Source organism: Molothrus ater, chromosome 2 (genome assembly GCF_012460135.2).
Source record: "Molothrus ater isolate BHLD 08-10-18 breed brown headed cowbird chromosome 2, BPBGC_Mater_1.1, whole genome shotgun sequence".
Lineage (NCBI taxonomy): Eukaryota > Metazoa > Chordata > Aves > Passeriformes > Icteridae > Molothrus > Molothrus ater.
In genome coordinates, this window is record NC_050479.2 from 73,825,409 (window position 1) to 73,835,859 (window position 10,451).

Genomic DNA, 10,451 nt, shown 5'->3' on the forward strand with positions numbered 1-10,451 from the left:
GCTCACTTGCTGTGCTTCAGGAGATTTGAGAGAAAGCACGTGAGAATATTCTGCCTGACTGTCTCTGAATGAGACACCCACAGTGAAAGGGTGGATCTTCAATGTAATATTTGCACTACTATGATGCAGATTCAGAGCAGTTTGGAAAAAGTATGGAAGCAGCAGTCAGATTTGTAAGTTATTTTTAACAGAGGTTATGTTCCTATCAGACATTATTAAGAAATTTTATCTGTCCAAAGGATGTACAATATGACATAGAAAAATTATAATCTTGTTTGGAAAAAGAAAAATCACTTTAAAATTAGCATTATTAGGTGTGATGGACAGACTTGTTCAGAGAATAAATGGGTGTTAGAGTAGATGTCAGGGCCCTGAGGGCACTATTGGACCTTATTATCCCTGCTAAGCTTCCCCCAGGGTCTCTCCCAACTTCTGCCCATGGTCTCAGGACTCCATTTCAGCTTAGCCAAGTGGTATTAGTCTGAGTACTGCAGGCTGAGAAGAAAATCAATGCTCTCAGTTCAAAACAGAAATTTCAATACTCTCATGTGGACCCAGGATAACCAACTCTAAAAAGGAGTCACAGTTGGTGTTTGGGATGGAGAGCAATCAATAAAAGAGAAAAGGTAGAGGAAAAAAAAAAAATAAAACCCAGAGAATTGTTTTTTCCTGTATTGGGTAGCCCCATAATAAAAGGCTACCAAGAAATTATATTTTTGAAGTTGAAAGTTACAATGGATTTTCAAAAACACAGTAGAAACACTGTTTCAATAATTCCTGGTCTGAGCAAATGGGTTAGTTGTCATGGATAAACAGTCAGTTATTACCAAGAATATTGTGTGGTGTACTTGAGATCTTGTATTTTCCTCTAAGTAATGAACAGCTATTTCCCAACAATGAAACAAATATGAATTTGCAAATGCATTTCTTCTTGGGGAACTGATAAAACAAGAATGCTTTTACCAAGCATATAAATTACAGGACTTTGGATTTAGGTAGACAATCCAAAAGCTAAGGATGCCATAACTAGAATGGCATAAACACATTTCTCCCAGAATGCCAGAGTACTTTTTGTTTTCTAGAGGACTGAGAATATTCCTGATTTAGTCTGCAGGGCCCATAGAATGAACTTTTTGCCAATGAAAGCCCAACTGAACATTGGGAAAGCTGTGATGTAAACTATGGCCAACAAGAACAATTCCATGGACAAGAAGAAAAGCTTTCACTCAGATTGTCAGACAAGATAACCTATAAAACAGAAAGCAATTTTAAAAATTAATTACTTACTGTGTCATGCTTTCAGTGTTTAAAATAAATCATCTGCTTCTTCAAAATGTTATGACACATAGTTTCTTTAAATAAAAACATAAGATGAATGTTAAAACAAATACAAAATCAAACCAGTTTTCCTTTAAGTCAACAAAAATATTTTTATTGAAAATTATAAGCATGACCAATCTTGCAAGAAATATATGATGGGATTTGCTGGAACTTGTTTTCACTCACAGAGCTGTTGAACACACCCAGGCTTCCCAGGCCCCATCACTTCACCCCTTCCCACAGTTTGCCCTGCAGCGCTTCACCCTTCTCCAGGCTGCTGGTGCCGGGCCCACGGTGGTGTCTGGGTGTCTCTGAGCCACTAGGGGCCGTGACAGACCTGGAGAAATAAAAATGAGTAATAAACTGGGATCATAACAGACACACCATCCTGAGAATGACCATTAACTCATCAAGCCTGCCTTTTCCTGATGGCTGGGATCTCTGTACAGTCCCAGGGCACAGGCAGTTATTCCAATGCAGGGAACTCCATAAATATGCAATTCATCTTGAACACGCTTGACAGTTCTTTCACAACTGAGCTGATTTCCTGACTGAGATGCAGACTTGACAAATGAAATTACAAAAGATGAGTTAACCTTTCAGATGATCACACATTTTGGAAGAATGCCATTCCCCAAACAGAATAGTACACACTGTGGTGCTACTGAAGCTTAATATTAAAATGACATGCTTCAATGTTGTCCTTTAATTATCAAGGCACTCTGTAGAAAAAAAGCATTTTTATTTAGCACAGTTCTTGGCCTTTCTGTATTTCAGAATAATTTCAGGAGACAATTTATGTATTGTTTTTCCCAGATCATTAGCATAGTACAATATACTTGGTTTGTCAGATATGTAAAAAAAGGCACAGCAGCTTTATGCCACAAGCACTTATGCCTTATTATCCTTGTTTTTATGTGCTTGATTATTTTTGCATTTGGAGAAAGAGTCATAGTTTATTATTTTGATCCTCTAGTTTATTCACCAGGTGTATTGCTCAACTCTGAAGTGCACATTTCCTTCCTAGTTATGATGATTTAATAACACCTCTTTTTGTGACTGGGAAGTGTAAGCCACCCAGCCCGCCTTATCTATCTGCACGTTTCTGACTGTAGAAGTTAAATTAGTTTCAAAAGTTTAGACTCATTAGACTGATATTTTATAGTAATGGGTCATGAGACAAATTTGAGACGAGATATAGGCTGGAAGTCAGTGACAGAGAGGCAATGTGGGAAGGCAAAGGAAACTGAAGATAAGCTACCCTGGTAGTGCCTACTTATGCTGCCAGAGGTGAGACTGGACCCATGCCCATGTCCCTACCATTCAGCCATTCCTGCTGACAATCCCTGTACTTGTAGGAGTCCTGTGTGGACCTGCATGGGCAACAGCTGCATGACCTGTAAAGTTGTCAAACCAAATTATCCTTAAATAACTGCAAAGTCTCATAAAAAATAAATTTATCTTCATGCTTTATTATTTCAGTTGCATTCAGTTTCTCAAGTAGAAGGTGCTGACAAGGCTCAGGTGAAAAGGAAGCTGTCGCTATAGCATGAGTAGCCACATGACCTCCAAACTTCAGAGTGATCACAGCATTCTAAAAACTAGAGACAGAAAAGCTGCTGTGCTAAATCTCCTCATCTTCACAATTACAAATGCAAGGAAAGGTTAGAAGGGTTTCTTTCAGGATGTGATGATGAAGTTGTGTGGATTTGTCTACAGTTCTCTACCAAAGGCCAGTTCATGATGATGGAGTAAAGACATGTGCCTAAATAGCTGGATTTCTAAATCTTACAATAACATTTCTGTACTTCCTCTGGTTGTAAGAACATGGTAAAAAGCAAAACCAGAAACTATGTTAAGAAAAATAACATTTTTCATGGGAGATTCTGGCTACTTTTGTTTGGCAAACGAACATAATGATTTAAAATTTCTGAACAATCAAACCTCGGGTGTGGGATTCAGCTCCAGATCACAGATATATGTATATATAGGCATCTAAATGGAGGGGCTTGGTTCAATTGCTTAGTTGCCACCTGAGGTGCTGTAAGGCACCCTGCCTGAGCCCCAGCTGCTTCTCCAGAAGGACACAGATCTCCCATATACCCCACACTATATGTGCCAGCCTTTTGCTTCTGTATCCTAGAGTATTGAATGCTTATCCTCAGTCCCACTGGAAACTGTACAGCTATTTGACTCATTTTGAAAGAGACCCCCGAATCCCCCTGCAGAGTCCATTAGCTGAATTGACTGGATTTCCACTCACTATAATGGGAACATGACATGTAGACAGGAAATTAAAGTGCCTCCAAGCTAGAGCTGACTGCCCCCTATCCCTCCCCAAAGAGTTTAATGTTCACCAAATGTAAAGATTTGATAAAAGGTGTGTGAAGACACGGGCATAAAAAGCTTCACTGAGCTTCTTAGCAGTTTAGTGTTCCAGTTTCACTTCATTTAGCAATCCTTTAAATCACCATCAATAATGACACTCAGGAAACAGGTTTCAGCAAATGTGGTTGATTCACAAACTTAAAGCCTAAAACAAATCTAACAGATCTTTCAGTGGCTACTTTTTGGATCCAGTTCAGAAAATGTTCGGTATTCTTTAATGATATTAGCATCTCTGTTTCAGACTTAAATTAGACCGGTTCAACAACTCATAAAAACAAACACAGAACCCATAAAAGCTCTACACAGTTCTACAAAGGATTGGCTCCTGCCACATTCAGGAGCTTGACAGTCACAGCCACCCAGTCTAAGCTAACAGGCTCTGCCACTCAATGGGGTTTGGCAGAAAAAACTTCCTACCGCAGAGCTCGGATTCGTGGCTTCCAGACGGGACATGGCTTGGCCTTGGACCTTGGATCACCACAAACTTGTGTGTCTGGTGGTCACTGGCATGTGGCTGAGCTCGGTGACCGCCACAGGACCAGGTCTGCTTGCCCTGCTCAGGCACTGGGGGATTGTGCCTTGTCAGGGAGGAGGACACTGTCCTCACCTGCCTCACTTTCACTCTGCACTCCTGGCTCACTGTTCCACAGTATGTTCTATTGTGTCAAAGGATTTTCTGTGAAGACTGTAGAAGAACTAGCTAGATAATAAAACAACAATTAAAATTCAAAGTAATTAAACATTAAATTATACACGAGGAAAACTGTCCAACCGTATATGTACCAATGATGGCTGCCTAGTTGATTTTTTACTGCTCATAAAATTTGGGTGTTATAATGAAACTGTTTCTATCATAAGATTCTTATTTAGGCATTTTTATCTGTCTAACTAGAAGCTATCCTGTGAGGTACAAATAGTGACTGAAAGCAAAAGCAACAAAAGCCCCAGTGCTCTGTCGTGTGTGTGAGTGTTGTCCAGCTGGATGGCTGCATGTAGAGATTTAATGGTAACACTGCTCAACTTTCTGCCCCAGACTGTAAACAGTCTGTGAGGAATTTATACTGCTGTGTCACTCAGAAAATTTCAAAGGGAGTACACCATGTTCTGGCTTTCCACATCTGAGACAGAGGAAAATTGCATGCATTCATTCCATCAGCCTCTATCAGTTGGTTTGGAGTGTTCAAAGCATCCAGCCTTGTGACATCAGGGAAACAGTAGCACTTTGCACAGAAAGGGTAAATGAAGCAGACAGCATCTCAGTGGCTTAGCCTGCTTCCTTTTAAATATAGCAATGCAAATACTGCAAAAATTTGAAATCTAGCGCTCGTAGTTTTGCTGTAGATGTACACGAGGCTTAGGATTTATTCTGATTGCAATGCTCCAGACATGGGAAGAAGGTAGCTCCTTTTAGGGATTAATAAAACTGTAATGAGCACATCTAATCACATTGAGTGGTCACAGAAGTATGTCCTGGCAAGAATGTTCTCTTTCACCTGGCATTGCCCCTCTGCTTGGGGTAGTTTGGACAGGTTCAGAAGAAAACAATATGGACTCAAATTTGGATTCACAAAAAGTTTCTGGTTTTTCCTCCCATTTATTATTGTTATTCTGTTTCATTGTAAATCTGTGCTTACTGCCTGTTGGGCCACAAAAACTGGCGTAATATATATCAGCATAATATGGCATATTATGATATTGAATGAGATACAAAGATAGCAAGAGACATCCTTGAAAATAAGAGATCAGAGGAGAAAAGCCAGGATACACAGTGAGGGTTTTCAGTTTAAGTTTAGGGAAAAGGAAGAGGCATTTGAGTTACTATTTATGTTCTTACAGAAAAGAATAAAAAGGTTTATTTTCCTTATTGTTGAGTTGTTTTAAGGACTGCAGAGTGAGTGAACTTGGTGTACAAAGAATCCAGACCAACACCTTTAACTTACTGGCAACAATTTATGTGTGTGTTTTGCTTTGTTTTCCCTTCAGTCGCCTCTCAAAAGCAATAACAACTGAAACTGCCCATTCATCACCTTCTCTTTGATCTTCACTCCTGATAACAGCTATTTTGCATCTTCATTCAAATCACTCCACCCCATTCCTTGCAGTAATATTAAAGAGAAACTTCCTGTTTCTGGATGCCTTTCTGCAATAAATCCAATTACTGCAGCTTCAGGGAGGGGTTCATTTGGCAACAAATGCAGCAGGAAAAGCAGTTTGGTGTTACAGATGGATTTTTAAAAGCTGCTCTGAGTCTTCAAGATTCTGAGGCAGGCAAGGCAACTGCTATATGTTGGAATATGCAGGTAAATGCATTTTCTAAGGTCCCGCAAAATCCTTCTAGAGGATGAAAACAATCAGTGTTAGTTCTTAGACAGTATGGATTGGAAAAATATGCTTTGCAAAATAAAGACCTTGGAGATACATTGTAATTCATGAAGGACATGAACATCAATTTGAATTTTGAAAAATGTAGTGAAAAATAAGCCACTGAAAAACATACTCTTCCTAGACAGCCAGAAAACCCTTTGTAAATCACAGAATCTCACAATCACAGCATAATGCACAGCACTATTACCAAGAGTCACACCATGTGTCTCAGAGTGCTGTCCAAACACTTCTTGAACTCTGTCAGGCTGGTGCTGTGACCACTCCCTGGGGAGCCTGTTCCAGTGCCCAACCACCCTCTGGGTGAAGAACCTTTTTCCAATATTGAACCCAAACCTCCCCTGACACAACCTGAGGCCATTCCCTCAGGTTCTGTCACTGGTCACAACAGAGAAGAAATCAGTGCCTGCCCCTTCTCTTCCCCTCATGAGGAAACTGCAGACCCCAATGACGTCTCCCCTCAGTCTCCTCCAAGCTGAACGCATCCAGTGACCTCAGCCACTCCTCATATGGCTTTCCCTCAAAGCCTTTTCCCATCCTTGTTGCCCTCCTTTGGACACTCACATAGTTTAATGTCTTTTTTATATCATGGCACCCAGAACTGCCCCCAGCACTGGAGGTGAGGCTACCCCAGAGCAGGACAATCCCCTCCCTTGCCCAGCTGGCCCTGCTGTGCCTGATGTCCCCAGGACAGGGTTGGCCCTCCTGGCTGCCAGGGCACGGCTGGCTCATGTTCAACCTGCCACAGACCAGGAGCCCCAGGTCCCTTTGTGTGGCACTGCTCTCCAGCCTCTCATTCCCCAGTCTGCCCGTACATCCAGGGTTGCCCCATCCCAGGTGCAGAATCCAGAACTTTCACTTCTTGAACTTCATCTGGTTGGTGATTGCCCAGCCCTCTCATTTGTTGAGGTCTCTCTACATGGCCTCCCTGCCTTGGAGGGAGTCAGCAGTTCCTCCCAGTTAATCCTGTGATAAACATAGCAAATTGCATCTTTAAAAGGAATTACAGGCTATCTCTACTGTACAAAACATGTATCCAAGGAGTTCAGGTAAATAGTTCCTTGCAGTACCTGGTCTCAAACCCAGCTTGCACACAAAATGATGGGATTCAGTGCATTTCCCTGATTTTTGGCAGCTGGGCATCACACTGCAAGGGAGTGTTGGAAGAGCATGGGTTCACAGAGACTCTTCCGCACGTCTGCCAGGAAGCAGCTGTACTCAGAGTATTAAAACTCTTGTGAACAGCTAAGTTTACTATAAGCTGCAGATTTTTAAAAGTCTCCACTGTATTTATGACCATTTCTGTTGCCTCTAGCAGCTTAAATGTGCAAGTAGCATTCACAGTATATTACTTTTGAACTATCTCAATAGTCTCATTTGACATTCCTGTGTTGGGTTAACTTCTTCCTGTTAAAGAGAGAGAAGCTGCCCTGGCAACCTTGAAGCTTGATCTCCTTGCGCATTCTGAGGTCTAGGATTAACCTTGACAAAGTGTAAATTTTGCTCCAAAAATGGTTTAGATTGACATCAAAATAAATTTCTTAGGTTTACTTATTTTCTTCAGAAGCAGGAGACCATTATCTGAACATAAGTTCATGTTTTATTATCCTGTTCATTTAACCAGATCATTTTACAAAGAGATGAGAACTGGTAATAGATACATTCTTCTCCTGAGTTTCAAAATAAACAAAGCCACTTTTTTCTTTCTTAGGTAATGGATCCTTCAAAGGCAGTGGCATATGCTGGTTTGCTTTTAAATAATTTTACAATTATTTATGCACTTATTTAGTAATTTGTCATTTTGGTATTCCAAGAGCTTCAGATTAGAGCAATAAAGTTGCTCTGTGTTTTCTAAGATACCACAGTAGTTTTTTATCTCATTTGCCACTTATAATATCCATAGTACAGCTACATACGAGGATATGTAGATTGATATATAGAAGGTCTACATCTGTTGAAGTGTCATCATTCACAAATGTTTAAATGGATACCTGCTTTGACGTCCTGTTTAGTGAGATAAATTTATTTCATTAGTATTCTGCAAAGGCTTCTATGTGTAATGGTGACAGAGAAACAAACTCTTCCTACAGATACACATAAACATTATGGAAAAAAATTCACTAGCAATTTGACTCGAAGAACACTGCATAACAAGATTCCAATCCTCTAGAAACTCAGTAAGCATATGCAGTTTCACTGGAAAAACGGGGTTTATCTCTTTATCAGTTAGGAGGAGTGCATGAAACAGTAATATTCAGGGGACTGAGGACTAGACAGAAGATAAGAAAAATCCTCAATGGCTCTATTGCCTTGTACTTTGAACAGTAGTTTGGGTTATCACCACATGAGTACAATACACTGCTATTGTTATTAACAATGCTTGCAATTAACAGTCACTTTGCACTGGAACAAGATCTACTTTCATCAAGTTACTAACAAATTATTGAGAGTGAGCATATGGTTAAGTAGATCTTCATTTAACAAGCTACTCAGCCAACTTGCAAATATCTCAGTATACATAAACTGCTTTTACCCTTGACTCAGGCAGTTAGAGAGTATTCAGGATTATTTTGTTGGATCATTTTCACTGGAAGGAAAACACCTGCTTTATCTCTGCATTGCCCTGGCTGTGCAAATCATCTACCCAGAGTCCTGTTTCTTAAATACAATAATAATACACAATAGCAGGAGGGTAACCTCCATACTCAGAAGCCTAACCTCTTTTTCCAGATAGGTCTGAGTTCAAAATTTTTGATACATGTTGAATTACAAGTATAGATTTTATTGGTGTATTTTGGTAGTGGAATATAGGCATGAAAACAATTTGATGTTTACTATTTTTTGTTAAATGAGAAGTATGTCATTCTAAGAGAGCAATGACAGAGAATTATATGTCATTAAGTAATATGAATTAAAAATCCAGTAAAAGATTTGAAGTGGGCTGGAAGGCAGTGACAAAGACTTGCTCCTTCTTTTGGGTTCTCCTTCAGGTCACACTTCCAGAGGTCTCTAATGCTCTTTCTAATCTCCTGGTTGCTTTTGTACACCTACACTGTGTGATTCTCATGCAACCAAATCCACTCCCTGTTCTAAGAGTCACTCTGGTCTGATCATCCGCTAGAGTGGAGCTGAAGCCTCACACAAGTGGGTCAATACTTTACCTTCATGACACAAATCAATGACCCAGTCAAAAGTATTTTCCCAGCTCAAAGTTACTCCAAGTATGTTGCTGGGTCAACTAGTAGGCTTTGTCACATTAGGCATTGCCTCTCTGTGCCAGTGATATCTGCAGCTGTCTCATCCTTTTCATCAGTTTCTCTGACTCTCCCTCCTACTCACTGATTCTGGTGACTATTGGGTCTGGATGCTGCAAGTACCAATTTAAAATTTTGCTTTAACATCAAATTACACTTAGTTGGCGTCTTCCTAATCTCTTACTCAATCTCTCCACACATCTGCCTTCCTCATAGCCTGTTTTTTTCCACCCTCAGCCCTCACTATTGCTTCCACCCTCACCCTGCACCAGCAAGGTGTCACCACAGCCCACGCTGGAGCCATAATTAGGTTTCCCAGGCAAGAAGGTCATTTGGTAGGTCCTTTCCTGGTTCCCTCTTTTGTCATTTTCTGGGCATGGAGCCAGGACCTGGGCATTTTGCCAGCACACATGCTGCTCTTCCACCCCACCCTGGACCTCATGTGTTCTTGCCTGCCTCACCTCTGGAGCCATGCCTGGGGCCGCACCTCTCTCTACACCCCTGCTGTGGAGCCACTCCTGGTCCTGGCCACAACACTCTCTGTTGGCCCTGCCTGGACTGGGCTCCTCCACACACCCTTGGCCCTGTGCTTCCCTGCCAGCTTCCTCCATGCATTTCCCAGCAGTGGAACACAGCTTGGCTCCATCAAGGTTTAGTGCTTGATATGTTGAATTTTGAATGCAAATAAAACAGATACACAGATACATTCATTACTCGCTCTGCTTGAAACAAGGAGACAACATGGGCTGCATCAGTCAGACACCCACAAGTCATGGATTTTTAATTGATTTGTAGGTTTACAGTGATACCCAGACATATCAGGCTCCTCCATAGGTATGTCTGCTGGCACAGGGGCTCCTCTCCTCTCACAACAGCATCTTTTGCAGGAGCAGAACATGATCATCCCTTGCAATGGGTCTGGCTGGGATGGAGTTAACTTTCTTCATAGCCTACTGTGTTAGCTGTTTGAGATGAGAAGGTGTTAGAAACACATCAGTTTGGATGTTGCTGCTCAGTGTTTGTAAAGCCCCAGGGTGGCTTTTTTTTCCCCCTCTATTCTGCCCCACCAGCAAATAATCTGGGGGTACACAGGAAGATGGGAGGGGA